Raw genomic sequence first — 22,973 nt, 5'->3', positions numbered from 1 at the left:
AGGGGATATACAGAGTTAAAAGAGATGTGATCCTCTTGTTCAAACAATATCGACGCAGTCAGAGCCAGTTGATTATCAATATCAATCCCAGACACAGGGAGTGGTAACTGAGCACTACTTACAGCATCAACTTGTAACACGGCGGGTGCAGCGGCAGATCCATTAATCATTAAGTGATCATTTGGAGTGCAAGTAAAACCAGCAGAGACCATAGAGTCGTTTGGAGCATCAATGTGTGTAACTTTTGAAATTGCAGCTGCAATGACATAATGCTCATTTCCCACTTTTGTAACAGCCACGGATGGTAAAGCTGATTTTTCAAGACAGAAGTGTCTAATGTTGGCGCTCATGCTTTTTCGCGTTTTTTTTTCTGGCAATTTATGGGCATAGATTGAATGACTGAAGGTGACAAGGTAGTACAAACATTCTTGGAAGTCGGCTTGCGTAAAAAGATTGGCAGATTGTTTACACATGTTAGTACTCACGGGAAGCGGGCCATGAGATGTCATGTCAGTCTTTAGATTATACAAATTTCTCCACATACAAGAAAAAATAAAAAGGTAGATCTTTACAAATAATCAAAAATGTACTGTCACCGAGAGAGGTGTTCCACCGAGGAGGTACTGGGAGTAACCGCCAACCGACAACTGCGACTCAGCAGCAAAGCGGCAAAGCAGTATTTCCCGGTACGCTTGTGCGGGCGATCAATGGCAAATATAGGTTGGCAGTTTGAGCAGAATACTGGTCTAAAAGGGGCAAAATAAAATAAAATATAAGTATACAGAGTAATCCCAAAGGATATCAATGAGTTCACAAGGCTTATCTGGTCTTCTAAGATAGTTTAGCGTAAATGCATACCGACACCACAGGGTAAAGCACAAAGCGAGTCCAGAAGGCAGATTCCATTGCGGCAAAGCAGTACTTCCGGTACTTCACTCGGTGCGCGTGCGCTGGTGCATGCGATCAATGGCAAATATAGATTCCAGATTGGTGGGGGTGTGGCTTTGCAGTTTGAGCAGAATATGGGTCGCCACCAAAGAGTAAAGTATACAGAGTAATCCCAAAGGATATCAATGAGTTCACAAGGCTTATCTGGTCTTCTAAGATAGTTCAGCGTAAATGCATACCGACACCACAGGGTAAAGCACAAAGCGAGTCCAGAAGGCAGATTCCATTGTGGCAAAGCAGTACTTCCCGGTACTCCACTTGGTGCGCACGCAATGTTGTGCAGGATCGTTGGTAAATATAGGTTCCTGATTGGTGGGGGCGTGGCTTAGGAGTTTGAGGAGAATACAAGTCACCACCACAGAGTAAAGCACAAAGCGAGTCCAGAAGGCAGATTCCAATGCGGCAAAGCAGTACTTCCCGGTACTTCACTCGGTGCGCGTGCGCTGGTGCATGCGATCAATGGCAAATATAGATTCCAGATTGGTGGGGGTGTGGCTTTGCAGTTTGAGCAGAATGCAGGTCGCCACCATAGAGTAAAGTATACAGAGTAATCCCAAAGGATATCAATGAGTTCACAAGGCTTATCTGGTCTTCTAAGACAGTTCCAACGTGGCAAAGTGTTACTTCCCAGTACTTCGCTCGGTGCGCGCTGGCATGACATATCATCTGACAAAACACTATCACAGAAATGACACAGGTTTGGTATAAAAACACTCTCCCATAGAGAATTTGGGTGCTACAAAGCGGCAGACCAGGTACTGCCTTATATGGCAAATCTGAGTTTATTGTCTGGCTGGAACTTGGACCAGCTTCATCCCAAAAAAGAGTTAAAAAATCCTACCAAGAGATAGAAAACATAGTCACAAATGATCCCAACAGCCAGGACATTTGAAAAAACGATTTAATTGACACATGCTACCCAAACAGAAGTACTGCTTTGGAAAACATGTGCCTGTACGACATAGCCCAAAACTACTCCTACAAAAACAATGTCACACAAGATGAGACAGCTAGCTGAAAAATATGCAGTCTGTGGAGGAAGCCTAGTAAAACCTACCAAACCCAGCCAAATTAATCATATAAAGTTATTTAAATCTCTGCAACATAGAGAACTTTATTACATGGCCCTACTACAACCGTTTAAACCTTGGAGAAAATAAGAAGAATTATTAGGTGACCATGACTCATTTGAAGCTGAATTAAAAGCAAATGAAATTAGTTTAACAAATGTCAATTTCAAACATTACAAACAAATGTTGGACAATGAACCCTAAGAACAGGAAAACATTGAAGCTCTACTAGATAAAGACACTCCTGAGGGCAGTCAACCTTCCTTTACAGGAAGCCAAGAATCACTTGGACAACCACTCATTCTAAATGAAGCAGAAATAGCCATGACTGCGGTAGAAAATACCATCTATCAATCTAAACAATCTGAAGAAGACTTGACAGTGCTCAAATCACAGCTAAATGATAAGCAACTCGCCATTTATCCAGAAGTCACTGAAGAAATTGAACCTGGTTTTAAACATGAAACTAAAACTTGTATCTGTAAAAATTATAAACCTCTTCTCCTTATTCTGGTAAAACGGTCTTAATTAAAATAATCAGCACATTTCTGCAAGACTGTTTAGCTGCCTACAACATAGGAGGTGTAACTTTACACCGACTACTGCTCCTCCCAGTAGAACACCAAAACAAATTAGAATACTACTAATTATTAGCAGAAGTTGCAACACAAAATTGTGAAGCAAATGAAAGTGCTCCTAATAGATGAAGTAAGCATGGTTTCCAACCTCATGTTGGGTTTAATTCATCTAAGAATGCAATAAGACCTAAAAAAACAATTACCAATAAGTGTTCGGAGGAAAACACATTATTGTTTTTGGAGTTAAAACCAGTAAAAGGGCAACATATTTTCAAAACATTAGGACACAAACAATACCGTGAAACACTCAGCAGCATTGGAAATGTAAATCTCTAGCAAAATGTATGCTACAGAGCACTAAATCAAAACATGCATCAGTCTGCAGATCTCACCTATGCTAACATTTTAAAAAGCATGATAACTGTTCTATTTACTAAAGATGCAAAATCCAGTTTAAATAGTAGAATATTCCATGAACTACATGGGCACAACACATCTGCTTCTTATGTCATGGAACAATGAACTGAACAAAAAATAAAATGCATCTTCTGAATGCCAACCCTTGCAAGCTGTAGTCAATTCAACGATACAATGTTAAAAAAAGAAATGCTACCATGACTGCTTATCAGTTCAACAGACAAACTAGAACCTTGGTCTGCAAGAGTTCAAGGCCCAGCATTTAACCACAAGGCCACGAGGACTTGGTGCTTCATGGAACATACATTTCATATTTAGCCTATAATTGAATATGTTCAATGATAAAAGGCTAGGGATGAAACTTGTGAGAATCCAAATAAGAACATCATTGCAGCATAATGGTTAATGCCGGCAGGCCCGGGTTCTCCGATGCCATCGTTCAGCAAAAATGTGTTTTTTTTTATTTCATGTTTTCTTTTTTATAATGTTGCTCAGAGACGGAGTTCTCCTTTTTTAATGTATGTGCAGTGTAAAGGGGAATGTGTGATATAAAGGTATGTATGTCATCAGAGAGGGTGTCCACGCAATGTGTGTGTGTGTTTGATGTGAGCGTGTGCATGTATGTGTACATGGTGTCAAGCTGTGTGTAAGGGATTGTGCATGCAGCATGCATTTGCTCTGTGAAGGCGAGTGTTAGTGTGTGCACATGCGTGTGCACCCATGTGTGTATTTGAGCATTGTGACACATTAAGTGTTCGTTTTCAGTGTCAGTGTGTGCGTGTGTGTGGGTAGGCGTGCATGTCTCCATGTAATTTGGAAGATGCCCATCCAGTTCTTGTTATTTTTTTATATTTTGTGGCTTGTAGTTTTGTTTTGTCCATCAAGTGTCCAGTACTACAAGTCACAACATGCAAAGTAAAAAGGAAATCTGAATTATCATCTTAAAAAAAACAAGGGGCATGTGGCATATAACAATATGTACAAGACATGTAACTTGGCTATATCCATGATTTCTCCTGCATCTCTATTTGGTTGGGTTGAATGGCAGTAGGGGATCTGTAAGAAGGAGGTACCTACTGTAGAATCAGAGGAGGGGGAGGAAAGTAAAATATGCTTTTTTAAGCTGGGGAAAGTGAGAATAGGGGCTGGAGAAGAGTGGTGTCTACTTGCCCCATTACATTTCAATGTCTAAAGGTAGCACAATATATTAAGGGTATAATGGGACTGTGTGGCAAGCGCCTCCTTTGAGCTGCAAAGAAAGTCTTGTTTGTGCTGGCTCATGTGCAATGGAAGACGCACAACTAGTATTAACCCATTGGTAGTGCAGCTCAACAGACCTTCTTAAAATCATGCAGTTATTGCATGAACATTTCCTTGAAGGAGGCCACATGGATCAAAGGCATGCCTGTTAAGACTACATTGTCTAGAATACAGAGTGTTTATCAAAATATACTGTTTTGAATTTGAAAAATAAAAGCTTTGAACACTGGTCTACCAGAGTTCAAGGACCAGCATTCAACCACTACACCAGAATGCCTTAGTGCTTCACAATGCATGCATTTCATACTCATCATACAATTTAATTTGTCCCATTGCAAAAGGCTAAGTATGAAACTTGTTAGTATACAAACAAGAATATTGTTGTAGCGTAATGATTAAGTGATGCATTTCAAACTCTTGCAGGCCAGGGTTCTTGAAGGCAGCGTCCAGCACAAATGCGTTTTTCAGTTTAATAATGTCGCCCAGAGACGGTGTAATACATGGTCCATTCTGTTTTATAATGTTGCAGTAAATAAATGTGTTTCATGTTTAATCCATATTACAAAATGAGAAGTGCCTGCAGGTTCATGCCAATTGCGACCTCTCATGCCAAAACATCCTTGCGTGGAGAGGTCCCTGCGCCCAACTGGCTGCTTCTAACTGGGCACTCCCAAACGGGACCTGCCACGAAATGGTCGTGCCATAAGGGCGTGCACCTAACTGGCCACGTTGAAATGTCCTGTCCCGTGCTCCAAGCCCCTTGTTTTATGGCCGATCTCTTGGTGACAGTTGTGATACATTGCACAACCGCAACTAACCACATTTAAGAAGCACCGAAACGGGAAAAAATGACTAGCTGCAGGAATAACATATGCCCAGATACTTTCTGCACCCAAAGCGAAAATCAAAAGCTAGCACCAATGAATATACGCTCAGTTCCCCTAAAGCCATGCTGCTCTAAGTGGTCTTGTAAATATGCCTCACTTATTAGCCACCATACCCTGAGGGGGCTGACCTTTACCCCACTTTGAATCTAAGCAGGGTCAGTCCTTGTTACTGAATGGTTGGGAGACCGGAGTGACCAGTGATTTTTCACCCCCGATGTCACTGTAGCTGTAAAAAATATCTATTTCTTTTATTATGTATAAAAGATTGCAGGCTTTGAGAACTCACAATGTTTTTAGTTAATGCCCTGTGTCATTACATTAATTGCCAAAGATCACACATAGTGCTTTTGGTCTTGTGAGTAAGCGTCTGCACTGGGAACATGACAACCTGAGTAAAATCCTTTTAGCCAAATACTTGAGCAAGCTTGTCAAACTCCAAAAAACCCAAGGGGTTGCGTCTGCCCTCTGAAGAAAAGTTACGCTGTCCATCCACATGTGTCCATTACTGGTGCCCTGAAAATCAGTCACAATCAGGGAAAGATAACTGCGCCAGTGTCCTGGAATGCAAAATCTCTTGCCACATTGTGGGCAAATACTCATGACGTACTTGCTGTCTCATCATTTCCCCTCCTCATCCCCATGTCTGGCTTTCAACAATACTCTGCGTTATAAAGCTAACTTGGAAAGTACACATACCATAGTGTCACTCAAATACTTAAATCCTTATAGAACTATGTTAGGCAAAAAGTATACAATTGTGGCATTATTACCCCCATCTTGACTGTGAAACTACAGCTACCAGAAAGTAATTCAGCAAAAGGCAAAAATAAATGATCTTGAGTGCAAACCATTCCAGTTATGACAGTAGCATGATTTGTAATGTGGATGTTGTGTGTTATGAGATATTTAAGTCTAAGAAAACACACAGCATTCAGGACTGAGAACTGTTTCCCATCCATGCAGTAACTGGGATCAGCCCTGCTTAGTTTCAAAGCAAGGAAGGATTCAGCCCCCTTAGGCCATGTTTCTCTAAGTGGTTTTGTAAGATGAGTTCATTAATTAGGCAACATGGTGTTAGGGGGCTGACCCCTTCTTTGCTTTGAAGCTAAGCAGGTCTTGTCTCAGTTACTCCCGGGATGGGAAACCTACTGTTGCAGTAAAATATATATATTTTTTAAATATATTTGACTAGGAGACTACAAATACCACAATGCAATTCAGCAAAAGGAAAAACATGGTCTCTGAGTGCAAATAATCCCAGGAATGACAGCAGCAAGGTTAAAACATTTTTTTTTTCCTCTGCTACCCATTCGGTCACCCATCCATGCAGTAACCGGTACGGACCCAGCATAACTTCAAATCAAGGAAAGAGCCAGCCCGTTTCTCTAAGTGGTCTTGAAACTTTTTCTTATTGATAAAGCAACATGGCCTGAGAAGGCTGATCCCTTCCTCTCTTTAAAGGTAAGCAGGGTCTGTGATGGTTACTGCATGGATGGGAGACCTGGATGTCAGTCATGTCGCTGGCAATGGAAAAACAGTAACCGCGGGTACTGAACTAGTCATACCCGAGGCTATCCGTAGTCCTTTATAGCCTTGTATACAGCCACGAATATCGGAACAGCTTAAAATATGCTTTCCAGCCCACCAGCCCCTCCCCCAACTGCCCCTCATCTGTGCCAGCTCCCCTCACTCCCCTGATGGACTACACAGCTGCCCTGCTCTCTCCCTTTCCCTTTCCCCCACAACACATGCTGTTTCTGTGATGCACTTTGCTTTGAGATGTTGGCTATTCGAGGCTATGTGTTGCAAACTCAGTCCCTCCACCCACTCCCACATTTCACTTGGTGCCCTCTAGCCACCACCCCCCCACCTCTACCTTGATGGCATTTGCATGTTTTTGACCTGCAAATAGCTTTTTGCCTGCATTTCATTTTCCCATATGCTCAGCTATAGTCGCGGATATCTCTTGCATTGAGATAAAAAGAAGATTGCAGTCAATTCATTTCTAAAAATCCCGGTTTCGGGTAAATCCCAGAGATATAGCTATCTATATTTGAAAAGGGGGCACCCCACTTCATCATCAATTATTTGAATAACTATTACACAGAATAACCACAAAGGTTGCATTGATCACCAGTCAGTGCTTCATGCCCTAGTTTTTTCAGACCTTGTTCAAATCCGACCAATGGTTTGGACTGTGCGCTTTGGCAAAAATCTATTGTGTTTGTCCATGGGAAAATGAATGGGAAGTAGGCCGCACATGTGGGGAAAAAAAACTTTTGACACTTAATAACTTTTTTTATTTTTTTACTTTGCAGTGGGGGGATCTGCTTATCCTTAATCAATTTTGACATGTCTGTCAAAACTGTTACTCCAATCAAAGGTTATTAAATATATAATTTTGAGCAGTTCCTATCAGAGTCAGACTCACCTTAACTAAAGGGGCGGCTACCGCCGATCTATGATATATATATATATTACACGGCCTGTGGTAGCAGCTGTGTAGTTATGGTTAAGTTGCTCAACCCATATGAAGAGCACTTTTTGGGCAGCTCATAACATCTCCCCCCTGGATGAATCCTCCCGAAATGTTGCAAAAAAATTACATGGCGCCATCAGATTGATTCTGCGTGAGGTTTTGTGCAGGGGGTAAAGGTATAAAGAGGCTCCCAAAATGTGTTTTTTCCCCCCACAGACAAAATGGAAATGTGCTCACGCCTACAGGCCAAATCACTGGACAGATTTTCACCAAATTATTAGGAGGAGCGGCAGCTTGGTCCCGAAAGTATGCTTTTGTGAATTTGTTGTAAATCCGTCCAGTAGTTCTTTTAAAAATGGCAAAAAAGTTGGTAAAAAACAATATTAGTGATATCTGGGTTTGGTCTGTGGATTCACTTCCCTAGTCGCTCCGTGGACAGGTCTCCGATTGGTCCAGAGGGCGACGTGATGTCTGCAGACATCAGACATGCCTGCTGATTGGATGGTGAGAAGCGTGAGGTGCGCCATATTTTCTGAAACACCCACCATGTTTCATTCGGGGACAGTCGTGACTAACCGCTGACATTGCAGTGGGGAAATCACATTTTGGGTTATTTGGTGGTAGAAAGAGGGACTGGAAAAAAGATGAAATGGGGCTATTGTTGTAGATGTAAAAAGGATGGGCAGGTGTCGAAGCAGCCCGCCTACACTGCAGTAGTTCGCAGACAGCGCTGTGAATGGCCGGCTTGGGAAACACATTTAGAGTTATTTGGTGGGTGAAAGAAGGTTTGGAAAGGGTAGTGGAGTGGAATAAAGATGAGATGGAGTTGTGTCTATAGGTGGAAAAAAGGGTCTGCAGATGCAGCTGAGTCTGCGGTCAATTTTAGTATCAGCTGACAACATTTGGATGGCTGGAGGTTCTGGGTGAGTTATTTGAAGGTGTATTGTACATACTTGTTATATGGTTAATTGTATTGTGTGGGTTGTGGCCAGTGGGCACAACCACCACAGTAGTAATATGTGTATGGTAATTATAGGTAATGTAGTAGGAGTATGGCCAGAATCACCACAGTAGTAATATGTGTATAATAATTATAGGTAATTTAGTTCGAGTATAAAGTGTTTGTAATATGGTGGAATTATATAATTGGACTGTATATGATAGTTATGATTGCATTACAATTGAGAATAGTGCTTATCGAAAATGTAGTTTATTATACTTGGAATGGTTACTTTGTTCCATAGCGTTATGAAAAAAACAGTATAATTTGTTAAGCAAAATAGTTTAAAAACTTTAATTGTATACAATTTTACACATACATTTACTTTTTTAGACCCTCATAAACAGTACATTCTAAGTACTATGTTTGATACAACATTAGTCTATGAAACTCTGCTGTTGAATTGACATTAAATAATCATTGGGTCATTGGGGAAAAAAATCCATAGAGGATAAAAAAACCTGATTACAATTGTGAGTGTAAGTGTCATAGTATGTTTATTTGAAGTATGGTGTGATTAAGGGAATGCTTAAAATAGTTAGATATGTGTTCGTGTATTCTAACTAAATTAGAGTTAGAAGATGTTTGGTCGTGTAAGAATTGTGATTGTATTTGAGGTGTTTTACAATGGAGGGTATTTTGCAAGTAGTTCGACACCTTTTGGCGTATTCTAACTATATTGACTTTAAAAAGTACAATTGTAGTATTATAGATGTAGTTAAATACCTGTTAGCATATTCTAACTGTTAATTGTGGTACAGTTTAGTCACTAAATTTGGGTTGAAGGAATATTAAATAGGCATTTGTTAGATTTGCTGATAACCTATGTTTTGAATTAACACAGGTGTTGTTACATTCAAATCAACCACCTCTTTTTTTGGCATGTGCAGTATAGTGTCCTGAAGTGGTTTTAGCTCTAGTGTGGTATATTATATGTACTGTTGTGAAGGTTTTCTTTCCAAGGGATACTTGGCCATGTGTGAAGCCTGTAAGTTTACAGTTATTTTTGGTACCATCTGCATTGTACCTTAGAAGCATTAGTATGACATATTGGCTATGTGAGTTAATTTGTATGGTGAAACGATTGTCTGAATTGCAAAAATGGCATAACATGCCATGATTTGCATTTTGCAGAAGTTAGTGAAATGCAATGGATTCAGAATATGGTATGGATACATATACACATCGTTCATTAGGGATGTGCTCTTGCAGAGAGTGTATATATGTTTCCACATTTATGAAATCATTTATATGGATGTTTTTGGTTTCCAGTACTTGTAGTAAGTACATCAGGAATTCTTGTGGATCTTCCTGTGTGTTTTTGGTACATTTTACCATTCCTTTAAAGTAGTCCACTTCTTGCCTTATACCATAGACACTGTAAGTGTTGTCAGAATTATTTGTGACATTTCTATGAAGGACAAACATTTGCAAACACAACTAGTCTGAGCCGTTCAAGTAAATGTTGTGAACAATTGGTGGCAATTGAAAAAGAAGAATGATTGTAACTTTAGCATAACAATTTACTCCAGTTGTGTTGCTGAATTTAAATCGATCAGAGAGTTCTGTTTGTGGATCGTTTGATGGTTCTGCAGATTTTTCTGGAGCAAAGACATTTGTGTCTTGGTTTTCTAATGGACATGCAGTTGACTTTGTACTAGACAGATTTGTGGTTTTATTTTTGATGCAGAAGGAGTTGGCCGTTGTTTCTTTAGTGGTAATGCTTTTTAAAATGTTAGCTTAGGTGAGGTCTGCAAATTGACGCATGTTTTGGTTCTCTGTATTGAAAATATTGCCAGAGATTTACATTTCCAATGCTGTTGAGTGTATTGCGGAATTGTTTGTGTACTAATGTTTTGAAAATAGGTTGACATTTTACTGGTGTTAACTGTCGGCAGTCTCCGACAACAATACCATGTTTTCCTCCAAAAGGTTCTGTGTAGGTGGTTTTTAGGACTTCTTGCATTCTGATATGAATTAAAGCCAACATGAGGTTGGAAACCATGCTTACCTCATCTATTGGGAGCACTCTCATTTGTTTCAGAATTCTGCATACTTCAGTAGCAGCTTTTGCTGATAATTTGTAATATTCTAATTTGCAGATAAACCTGTCGGGGCTGTTACTACAACTGAAAGGTTGTTGTTTTTTAAGTTTTGTAGAAATGTGCTGATTATTTTTATTACAAACGGTTTACAGCTACATGTTTTAGTTTCATGTTTAAAACCATATTCACTTTCTTGAATAACTTCTATATAAATGGTGAGTTATTCATCATTTATCTGTGATTGGAGGACTGACAAGTTTTCCTCTGATTGTTTACATTGATACATGCTATTTTTTACCTCACTCATGGCTGTTTCTGCTTCATTTAGAATGAACAGTTCTCCAAGTGGTAATTGGCTTCCTGTAAGGGAAGGTTGACTGCCCTCAGGTGTGTCTTTATCTAGTTGAGCTTCAATTTCTTCCTCTTTTTGGCGTTCATTGTCCAACATTTCTTTGTATTGTTTGAAATTGTAATTTTCTATACTGCTTTCATTTGCTTTGAATGCAGCTTCAAGTTGGTGATAGGCATCTAATAATTCTTTTTCTTTTCTCAAAAGTTTAAAAAGTTGGAGTAGGGCTGTTTAATACAGTTCTCTATGTTGTGGAGATTTAAATGATAACTGTATATAATTAATTAGATTGAGTTTTGTGAGTTTGACCAGGCTTCCTTCACAATTTGAGACTGAATATTTGCCAGTTTTCACCTGTGGTGTGACATTGATTTTGTATGTGTAGTTTTGGGCAATGTCATAGAGACACATGTTTTCAAAAGCAGTACTTCTGTTTGGGTAGCATGTGTCAATTAAATAGTTTTTCAAAATATCCCAGCTGTTGGGATCATTTGTGGCTATGTTTTCTATCGCTTGGTAGGAGTTTAGTACTCTTTTTCAGGATGAATCTGGACCAAAGTTCAGCCAATTTGTTCAGATTTGGTATATAAGATTGTACCTTTTAAACGGTCTACAGCTTTGTAGTACCCACATTCTCTATGGGAGAGCATTTTTATACCAGAGCTGTACAATTTGATGATAGTGTTTTGTCAGATGATACGTCATCACAGAGTTCTTTTAGCTCTGTTTTCTCAACTTTGGTGAGCTAGGCTGTTACATATCTTGCATCTTGCAAATACAGTGGAATTATCTGCAATGCATTGTATGTCTATATTTGCATTCCACAAGAGGGCAATGATTGCATTGGTATCATTGATGTACTTGGATCTGTCATCCCTTTTAATGTTGTATGTGTTTTTAGGGAATTTGCCTTTTTTGCTGTGTCTAACAGAATGTATCAAGCTATTTACTTGTCCCCTTGTGCAAACTGGTCTAGGGATTTGATAAAGTATTTGGCTTTGTTTTTATATCTACATCTGCATTATTTGCCAAACTTATGTTTTTGGAAGCTCAAGATTTGCATATGTAGCTCACTATCTGTGCATTCTGATGGGATGTTGCAGGTAATGTATTTTTCAATAAACTATAAAACAGTGGCGTCATTATCATGCAAAAATTTAGGATCACCTTTTATCCACAAAAGCATGTGGATGAGTAGTGCTCCTCTGGATTGGTATTATTTTCTCCAAAAGAAGTGTTGCACTTTTCCAAGCGGAGCAGTAGTTTTATTGTAGATAAAGTGCTTCATAGCAATGAAGTGATTGTGAAAGTACCCTGATACATTGACAGGGTCAAGAGAACAGAGTTTTCCCAGTGTTTTTAAATCTATTCTATCTTTATTTTCCTTTGCAGTGTGTAAGAAGTCGTGCAAGTCATCCCAGGCATACTCTGCACAACTTAAAGAAACAAAGCATGTGGGAGGGCATAGGTTCCTTAGCATACAATGTACATCAGCATGACGTTGGAACCAGTATTCTTTTGTACAACACATGCTTGGCAAGAGATTTGTGAGACTTGACTGCAAACATGTATCTTTGTCTTTTTATTTTAAGTAGTTGAATAGCAGAGGATATCAGATATGTTTAAAAAGTTAGAGCCTGTTTTTAATGTGTGTGCATCTCCAAAACATAGAGTTGCCAGTTTGCTTTAGAAGAGGAGGTGGAAAATGTATTTGACATTTTGTCTGAATCTGGGGTCTTCAGAATATATTCTTAAAGACTGATATTCTGATGCATTCATTTGTTTGGCCTTTCATCATATCTTCCTCCTTTTCCTGTAGGAAAGAGTAGAGAAAAAACATGCTTCTACACTTTTTTCCCCATCTGCTCATTGGGAATTCTTTGGCTTGATGCAGTTGATATGTTTTGAATGCATCATCAATGGTGTGTTTGGAGTGTAGTGGGTGAATTCTTTACTGGTCTAAAATGTTGGCTGCAGTAACAGGATCTACACGTCCAATTGGCCAGTTACTGGTGAGTCTTGAATTATTTGGGTGGTTTCTCTTAAGTGTTCCTCTATGTTTATATCTTTGTAGTATTCATTTTTTCTTTTAGATATTGTAGGGCTTGTCTAACTTTATTTAAATTGACTATTTCCCGACAAATGTTTTTGTCTTTGTTGGTACACCATTAACTAGTACAATCAAAGATTGATCTTTTGATCTCTGTACTCCTAGAGTTTCTATGTTTTCTTTGAGATCTAATGGCAAATATACTACATTGCATGGATGCCCTTTAGTAACTGGGATGGAGGTAATTTGGCTAATTTCGGTTGAATGCGTATTATAGCTTGAAAAGGGTGTGCTGTTGGATTATAATGCTCTCATACAAGTTAATTTGTTGGCGACCTTGTGGAGGTGGGAATATTTCTAAGTTATTAGTGATAGCACCTGATGGCATTTTGTTATTGTCAAGGTTTGTACTGCAGTATGTGCAAACTATTGAGGGGTCAGTTATTTTGTATTTTGTTTCTGCTGTTAGATATAAAGCTAATTGGAAACATTGGGATTTCTCATTGCCCTCTTTTATGTCGGCTATATCTAATATTTTTGTGCTCTTTTTATAAAAAGTTCTGCAATAACAGACACATATTTGGTCTGGTATTTCAGCAGATGTGTTTTGAAACTTGACTGTTTCTTTTTTGTATGTCTTTATTAGGACGTTATTGTTTATGAGGTTTTTGGTAATGTTTTCTGAAGTTACAGAATTTTCTAAGTCAACTTCAAGGTATGTACATTGCATGTGCTCTATTTCTTGCAGTAGTTCTTTGGCTGTTCCATTTAGGAGAATGTTATTTAGAGTTTGCAGTTCTAGAGCAGGACTTTTGCAAGAAGTTCCTACAATGCAGGCAAATGAATGTCCTTGAAGTCCAGTTTGACCGTGTACTGGACAGGAGTCCATGATTTGTATATTTTTCATTCTACGTTTGTCTTTTAGTTTCACATAGTGATTGAGGAATTGTTGTAAAGATTTAAAGGATTGTTGGCGTATGTCACACATTGAGCTGCATGTTCATTTCTACACGTTTGGGAACGTTTTTTCTATAAGGGTTTATTTTGTCATAATGGTGTCTTCTACTATTTCATATCCTCGACCATTATTGTCTGTAGCAATTGTGTGTTTGCTGTTCTTGTTTATGAGCTTCTTCATTGAAATATGGTTCTGTGCTGCTTGTTTGAATCCATTCACTAACACAGAAGTTTGCAAAGATCTCCATATTGGCACTGTGCATGTTTAGAAGTACTTTTTCTAATATTTTGATTAATTTAGTTAGTGATTTTCATTCTGTTTAAAATCAACATAAACAATTTTCTCTTTAGTAGAAAAGTGCTCTCAATTAGAGCTTCCAGGATTAGTCTCAAGTGGTAGTTTTTAACCCCTTAGGTCCCAGGCTAAGTCTATGCAAGAAGGACGAGCATACTCTTCCTTGGCACTTAAGGGATTAAAGGTAGGTCATGACTTTTCAGCTGTTTTATAAGATTGTGAAGAACTCTATGGGAAGTTTTTTGTAACATCCATTTTTGGGATTGCTTTACTGTGACTATATTAACGCTGGTAAATATAGTGTTAGGTTTGTTAGTAGGTCTTCTTTTCTTCGTACATATTTTTATACTTTTATTTGTTGCAAGAGGGGCCTTACCTTTTCTAGTCATGGGCGGTTTAGTTTTGTTGAGTGAGGTTACTAGCTCTTTTGTTTTAATGTTTTCTATACATTGTTTTAGAGGTGGATGACTGTATGGTTTGCTTTTATTCTTATATCTATTTTTTCTTTCTTTTCTACAGAGTTGCTTTTTAGTAGGCATTTTGTTTTATCCGTTAGGAAAAGAGAAAGTTTGGGTTCGAAAGTTGTGCAATGTATATGCATGTATTGTACATGGGTGTGTGGGTGTGATTGGAGAGATTACAGTGCTGTTTGATTGTGAGGTGGTATATTAGGTGTGGTGGGAAGGTTGTGAGAGTAGTAGTCTGCAGAGGTGTGATTGCATTGGGTCAGTGAGTAAGGCAGTGGTGGTGTGATTGAAACTGTAGGGACATTGTGCTGTTTTCAGGAAAAGAGTGGGTGTTGCAATGGGGGTGTTTAGATGGGAATAGAAAGAGTGTGAATGGTGCAATATAATGGCTTAGAGTGAAAGAAGTGTTGGTTCAAAAAGAGTATTCTGGGGTTATATGCAGTGGAACATGTGCTGCTGTAATTATATACATATACATGGTTCATTAATGTACTTACTTTGTAGGATACGAAGGGTATTCTTTTTTCAGTTCTCGTTTTTGGCAATGTGATTCTTTCCTGTAATTGTAAAGGAAAGTTAGTAGGGATATGTGGTAATGGTGAAGTACCTTTAGTAAGCATGGTTGTTATTTATGAAGGTAGGAGTTGTTGGGAAAAACAGTTAATGAAATTGCTGGATTTTTAAAAAATTGTTTTTAGGAGCATTTTCATGAAAGTTTAGAAATGTGGATGTGCATTTATAGAAGATCTGTGTGTAACATTTTGTAAAATAGAAGAAAAGTTGATGGAAAAGATTTGCAGTACACTTTTTAAATGGCAGTTGGAGTGTGGATGTTTAATATGTTAGAATACGTGCACTTGCCAACATGATGCATTCGAATCGGTAGGTGTTTATGTAGCCCTAGATGTTTTGTTTGCGTTCCGGGACTGGTAGTTCCACTTATCCCATTATAAAAGTTGGCGTACAAGTCCCAGACTGTAGAGGAAAAATGAGGACTGCATAAGCAGCTAAAGATTGGAATGGGTAATGTTAGGAAGTATACATATACTGTCAATATATTAAACTGGAACACACTGAGCGCCAATAAGAAATGGTGTACACATCAATTTTATCAGCTTTTACTTTCTTTTAAGAAAAAGTGAGACAGTGCAGCTATAAATGCAGATATGTTTTTTTTTTACTTTCATCAAAATGCTCCCAAAAATAAATAATTGGAATGCACAGCGTTTTATGTTTATTTGATACGTATGTCACAGTTTCAAATCTTCAAGTCCAGTCCTGTTTTTTTTTGCATTCTGGGCATTGTAGTTTGTTCTTTAGAATCGGGGAAGTGGAATTGAAAGTAACAGAATGCAAAGGAATAAATGAAGACTTGATAAGTACCTACAGATTGGAATGGTATATGCATGTGCTGCCAACATATTGAACTGGCGCAAACTAAGTGTCACTTAAAATGTTCTACGAATCGATACTATCTGCTTTTCCTTTCTTCTATGACACTCAGTGCCGCTGTAAATGCAGATATGGGGGGTAATTCATAGATTTCAGCGCAGGGCAGTGCACGTGAGCAGCGCAGAGAGGGAGCGTGCGCCAGCGTGCGCCAGCCGTGTGCGCTAAACAGCATTCTGGTGCACCGCGTATTCATGGAATTTCAAAGCCATTTTGAGCGCTGGTGCATAGAACATCCCGCAGCGCCAGTTACACCCCCAAGAACACCCCTTGCACAAGGAAAAGGCATTGAAATCCCCAATGCAGCGCAAAGGGCCGCGCTAACCCTGCACCAGTTTACAGGGCCGGTACACTGTAATTGCGTGAAAATACTACACATACCCCGTTCACGGCAGCCAAAAGTGTGAAAATGTACTGGTGCACCCCTCGGAATAAGCGTACCCCGCTCGCACCAGGTAAATTGCGCAGAAAAAGCACCCCCCTGTGGCGTGGGCTGCCTGTGGGGCATGGCCAGGGTGGATGAGCTGTCTGCAGGGCATGGGGAGGGTGAATGGGCTGCCTGTGGGGCATGGCCATGATGGATGGGGTGCCTGCATGTATTTCGGGGGTGCGCGGGAAGTTTTACACGCGATAGGCCTTGGGCGAGCGGGGTACATGTATTTTGGGGGTGCGTGGGAAGTTTGACATGCGATAGGCCTTGTGCAAGCGGGGTACATGTATTTCGGGGGTGCGCGGGAAGTATCACATGCGATAGGCCTTGTGCGAGTGGGGTACGTGTATTCTGGGGGTGCGTGGGAAGTATCACATGCGATAGGCCTTGTGCGAGCAGGGTACATGTATTCTGTGGGTGTGCGGGAAGTTTTACATGCGATAGGCCTTGTGCGAGCGGGGTACGTGTATTCTGGGGGTGCGCAGGAAGTTTTCCACGCGATAGGCCTTGTGCGAGCGGGGTACGTGTATTTCTGCGGTGCGCGGGAAGTTTTACATGTGATAGGCCTTGTGCGAGCGGGGACATGTATTGTGTGGGTGCGCGGGAGGAAGTTTTACACGCAATAGGCCCTGGGCGAGCGGGGTACGTGTATTTCTGGGGTGCGCGGGAAGTTTCACACACGATAGGGCTTGGGCGAGCGGGGTACATGTATTTCTGCGGTGCGTGGGAAGTTTCACATATTGGTTAGAAATGGGAGAACAATTGGCAGAGATGGATTTAGCCTTGTTTGATGTCATTCTATTGCAAAAAAAAATGGAATCTCCCATCAAGCCTCCCTATGGTCACAATAAGATTTGAGTTTGGTCTCCAATTCCTATTTAGGGAAAAACAATTGAATATATTGCAGAAGATTGTAGGTCCCCCTAAAGATTCCCTCTATGAGAAGTTGAAAGAAGTTTGGGCCATTGGCTCTTCACAAGTGTTAAATAAATTCCATAAGGAATGTATTACTTGGTGCAGAACCATGTTAAAATAAAATGGAAATTAAGAGAATATGATTAAGCGATGCAAGTGGGAAAAGTGGCAAATTAGACCCTAGGCTGGTGGGCTCCATGTCATGGGGTGAGGGGCATCCCTATCACTTCAAAAATAAATAGTTTATTTTTGAAGTCACTCTGCCTCATAAAGAAATTATTTCCGTTATGGTTCGGTCCTTAACTGAATAATTTCTTAATGAAGTTAGAGTGACTTCAAAAAGAAATAATGGGGCTCATTCCGACCATGCCGGGCCGGAAACAACGGTGCTGGTAATCTTACCGGCACTGTTGTTTCCAGACCGGCATATTACAGGTCTACTTGCTGGGGCCGTTGTGCCCAGCAGGTCTGACCATACTGGGCACATCGGCCATGGTAGGTGGACCCATCATAAAAGCACTGGCACCGTTAACAACGGTGCCAGTGCTTCCGTGTCCCCAAACCCATGGAGTCCTGTGGGACTCCACGGGAATGGGGATTACTGAAATTACTGGTGCCTGACTTCCTGGCCACTGGACTTGGAAGAGCCCTGTGGCACTGGGAAGTCAGGCGCCGGTAATTATTTATGGGTCTGGCGGCAACCCGCCTGTAGCACCGGCACGATTACCACCAGACCTGTAATGAGCCCCAATTTCTTTTTGAAGCAATAGGGCTCCCATTAACCCCATGTCATGTGCGTGTGTGAGTATATGGTGAAAGGGTGCACACTTAAATGTATAGCTGGCTGCCTGTGTGAGTGTATGGTGAAAGGGTGCACACAGATGTATGGGTAGCTGGGTGTCCGTGTATGATGAAAGGGTGCACACTTAAATGTACGGGTGGCTGCCTGCGTTTGCCTGTATGGTGAAATGGTGCACACTTAAATGTACGGGTGGCTGCCTGGGTGTGCCTGTATGGTGAAAGGGTGCACACTTAAATGTATGGATGGCTGCCAGGGTGTGCCTGTATGGTGAAAGAGTGCACGCTTAAATGTATGGATGGCTGGGTGTGTATATGGTGAATGGTGTGTGTGCTTATTTAAAGGGGAACAACAAAACCTACATTTCGGGCAGGGGTCAAGTCCTAAAAAATAAAGTGGGGGGACTCAACAAACGCAGTGGGATGTGATGTCGCCATAAATTAGCATATCAAGGTGAAATGTGCACATTTCATTAAATTGGCTTTGCATTACCACCCAAATTGAACAGGACGAATGGCATTTGCCTTTCATAAAATCAACACACGCACATAACCGAGAAAGGATATTTTCTTCTAATAGTGTTTTCGAAAACTTTAAAAGGTGTGCATGTTTTTAAACTCCAAGAAAAAATAGGCATGTTTTCCCTGGGACTTGCAGTACCGAAATGGGACATTTCACCTTTAGTTGGCTCTTATTTTTCATCAGGTTGTATAGTTTAGTGGTGAAGTGTCTGGCCTACAAATCTGCTGACTGTGGTTTGATCCCCGAGGTTGGCTTTAATTCATAAATTCAAAGAAGACAATCAATGTTTCTCACTTTAGCTGGGGGGGACTGAGTCCACCCTCTGAAAAACATGGGTGGACTCTGTCCCTCCGTGTGTACCCTCGACTTGAACCCTGATTACGGGGGCTTAACCTTCAAATGTTGCGATTTCAATTGCCTAAAAAATGTGGCATTTGAATGCAGGTACTAGCAGTGAAATGCTTTACGTGTGTAATTGCTGGGCCCTTATTAACAGCAAAACCCATGTGCCGTTTAACATCTGTATCCTGTTCTGTCTGGCAACTGCTCTAAAGGTCAGTCAGGTCGAGTCAACATAGCCCAAAATGTCAGGGGGGGAGTGCTGAAGCCCAGTCAACTCAATGGTGTTGCACCACTACTTGTGTTTAATGCCTTGATTACTCCTAGCCCTATTCTTCCTTGTCCCAGTACTTATGTATGAGGCAGTGCTTGTGGACTTTGCCTCAAACACAAGTACTGGGATGAGGTAGAGGTACATGGAGGTAATGCCTGACTTAGCTACCTGTAATCTTCATTACTCCTAGTCCCACTCTTCCTCATCCCAGTACTTACCTATGAGGCAAGCAGCCTCATACAAAAGCTCTGGGACAAGGAAGAGGGACATGGAGGTAATGCTTGGCCAAGGAGCTGAATTTGGAGGTTGGGCTAGGGGATGGGAGGGAGAGGGGATGTGTGGGGGGGACGGGATTGTGCGATAAATCATAATGGTAGTCCATGCCCAGTCTAAGCAGGCATGATATCTGGTATTAGTGGCTAGAGAGGCATTTTGGTGCAGCCAGTCTAGTCATTCCTCAGTTTGGTATGCCTTTCTTTTAACTGGGAATTTCTGATAAAGCAGTCCTGCTAAGTGTAATTACCTGGCTAGATTGGCATTTGGCTTCCAGTCTAGCCATTTCTTACTGTGGCATTGTATATTTTTCTGGGCATCTGTGATAAAATGATATGATAAAAGTCATTTATAATGCGCCTGTACACAAGTGTTTCTATGCGCGACAAGACAAGGGAGGGAAGATAGAGGGAGGACAAGACAAACAATCTCACTAGGCCTTGTGTCATTGTGAGAATGAGAGGTGTAAGAGGAAAGGGAGGGGGAAGTGCAAGGGAGAGGGCAGGGGAAAACGGCTGCAATGCTCTGAGGAAGTGCAGCCAGGGCAGCGCGGCTATGGGTAGTGCAAGGCGAACAAGGGGCTGCAGGGTTACAGTTACAGTCCATGTAGACACAGAGACAGTGCAAGGGTGACCGATCAAGAAAAAGCCTGGACTCGGAGAGACTATGACGGTATCCAAGCAACCGGTCGGTACAGCAGACAGGTAGGTCAGCAGGGGAGGGAGAGACAGAAAGCAGAGGAGAAAAGGAAAGTTTTGAGCTGCTTCCGAAACTTCATATGGTCCGGCTCAAGTTTGAAGGGGCAGGGAGGCCATTTCAGAGAGAGGCACCAGCAGAGGAGAGAGAGCTACCCCCCACTCTCTGCCTGGAGAAACGTCTAACCCTTAGAGAGTTGGAGGTATCTGAGCGAAGGGCTCGAGAAGGAAGGTATTTTGGAGTAGAACATTGGATGTAGTGCCGGCCCCAGCCTCAGAAAGCCTTTTGGACAAGGCAAAGGGTCTCAAACTTGACCCTTGCAGCCACCGGGAGCCAGTGGAGAGATTTCAGGGCTGGAGAGATATGATCCCTGGGCTTGAGGCCAAGGATAAGTCTTGCAGTCCTGTTCTTGATTAGTTGCAGATGACGGAGAGTAGAGGAAGGCAGAATGAGAAAGAGGCTATTGCATTAGCCCAGCCTAGAGAGAACCAGGGCTCTGGAGACAGTGAGCTTCTGGTGGAAAGTGAGAAAGGGAAGTGTCCCTTTGAGGAGGAGCAGCTGGTAGTGGAACTTCTTGGTGATAGCCGAGATTTCAGGAGAGAAGGAGAGAGTGGCATAGAAGATGACACCAAGGTTTTTTGCCTCACAGGAAGGTGAAGGAAGAGGGCCCAAGGCGGACGGCCAAAGTGAGAGAGGGAAAGCTGGTGCCAGGGTCCCAATGAGAAGGATCTCCATCTTACTGGCATTAAGGCAGAGATCGTTGGAGGCACACCAATCCTGAATCACGGATAGACAGTCAGGAATGAGCACGAGAGGAGAGGAGGCTGAGGGGAGCTTGAAGGAAAGCTGAGTCATAACACTGAAAGTTAGAGGAGAAGGTAGAGATCAGGTCGGCCAAAGGGGCCAAGTGGAGTTTGAAAAACCAGGGTGAGAGACTAGAGCCATGGGGAACGCCACAGGTAAAGAGAGATAGCAGAGAGATTGGGACCAGGTTGGACCTGGGAGGGGGGCGGGGCAGTACAAGAGGAAGGAGGTCAGTCACTCCAGGCCTGATCCGTGATGTCCAGGTTCTCACGGAGTCGATTGATCAGGATGGCGTTGTTGACTGTGTCGAAAGCAGAGGAAAGAGGAGGGTGAGGACAGAAGGAATGCTGGAATCAAGGTTAGAGAGCAGATCTTCATGGGTGTTCAGGTGAGCAGCTTCCATGCCTCTGGCAGCTCTGAAGCCAGACTGATTGTCATGAAGACAACCAACAGATTCAGTGTCGAGAGTAAGCTGGGAGATGGCAAGCTTTTCCAAGAGTTTGCCCAAGAAAGGGGTGATGGAGATTGGGCAATAGTTTTCTGGGCAGGTAGGATCAGCAGACGGCTTCTTGAGGAGTGAGTGCACAAGGGAGTACTTAAGGGGAGAGGGGAACGTTGCAGTGGCTAAAGAGTGATTACAAAAATCAGCCAAGGCTGGAGCGAGGGTGTCAATATGGTCCTTGATGGTTCTGGAGTAGTAGGGGATCACCTGTTTGGACGAAGCTTTCATGAATCAGACTTGTCTAGAAACCTTGTCAGGTGTTGTCAGAGAGAAAGAGGAAAAAGGAGGGGGAGAGGTAGAGATGACCAAAGTGGGCAGAGAGAGGAAGAGGAAGATGAGATAGAGGACAGAATGTCCTGAGATTTAGCGGAGAAGTGATATGCCAGATCCGTACACAGTGCCTTGGAGGGAACAGGAGAGGTAGCAACCGCAACAGGATTGACCAGTTCCTTGCAGATTTGAAAGAGTTTGGCCTTGTTGGTAGAGGCCGTGGAGACGCAGGCTTTAATGTGTGCTCTCTTCTTGATGAGTGTTATTGCTTTGACTGCCATTTTGGTGCAACCAGTCTCGGTATGTCTAAATGTGGCCTGGCATGCTTTACTGCATTGTTATTACGTGTCTACACTGGTCTACATTATGCAGCCTGTTGGACATGTTTTCATTGTGGAATGGCATTTTTAATAGCAAAACATTAATGTTCCTGTGCACTGTTGGTGACTTACATGTATTGGATTGGTGTTACCCTACAAAACAATTGCAAACACTGTGGCTTTGTAGCCAATTTTTCTCAGAAAGTGTGCTGTATAATGAATTAAAATACATATTTATATCTTTCTCCTAGTACAATTTGCAGCATACCCCTTCAGCAGCACGTTCGTGTTTATTGCACAAGCGTGACAATCTAGGCCGGCCCAGAGTGTGGCGCGACCCGTGATTTGTTGCCGAGTTGTAATGGGGGGCCCCCACAGAATGGCTCACAGGGGTGCCCCCACATTTTGTGTCACGCCACTGCCACCAGGGACCGGCTATGTGCTAATGTTTTTCAAAATTGGGAGAGGTTTGAATGGGAAACAAAAATCTGCCCGTGGGTACAGGTTGAACTGCTGGATGGGATTGCAGTAAATATGCAAAAGGAGGGTCAGCAAGCACTTCAAAGCATGGTTTTGCA

Source organism: Ambystoma mexicanum, chromosome 4q (genome assembly GCF_040938575.1).
Source record: "Ambystoma mexicanum isolate Mex_15411 chromosome 4q, UKY_AmexF1_1, whole genome shotgun sequence".
In the NCBI taxonomy this organism is placed as follows: Eukaryota; Metazoa; Chordata; class Amphibia; order Caudata; family Ambystomatidae; genus Ambystoma; species Ambystoma mexicanum.
The sequence above is the reverse complement of the archived record's forward strand: the minus strand, read 5'-3'. Positions refer to the sequence as shown.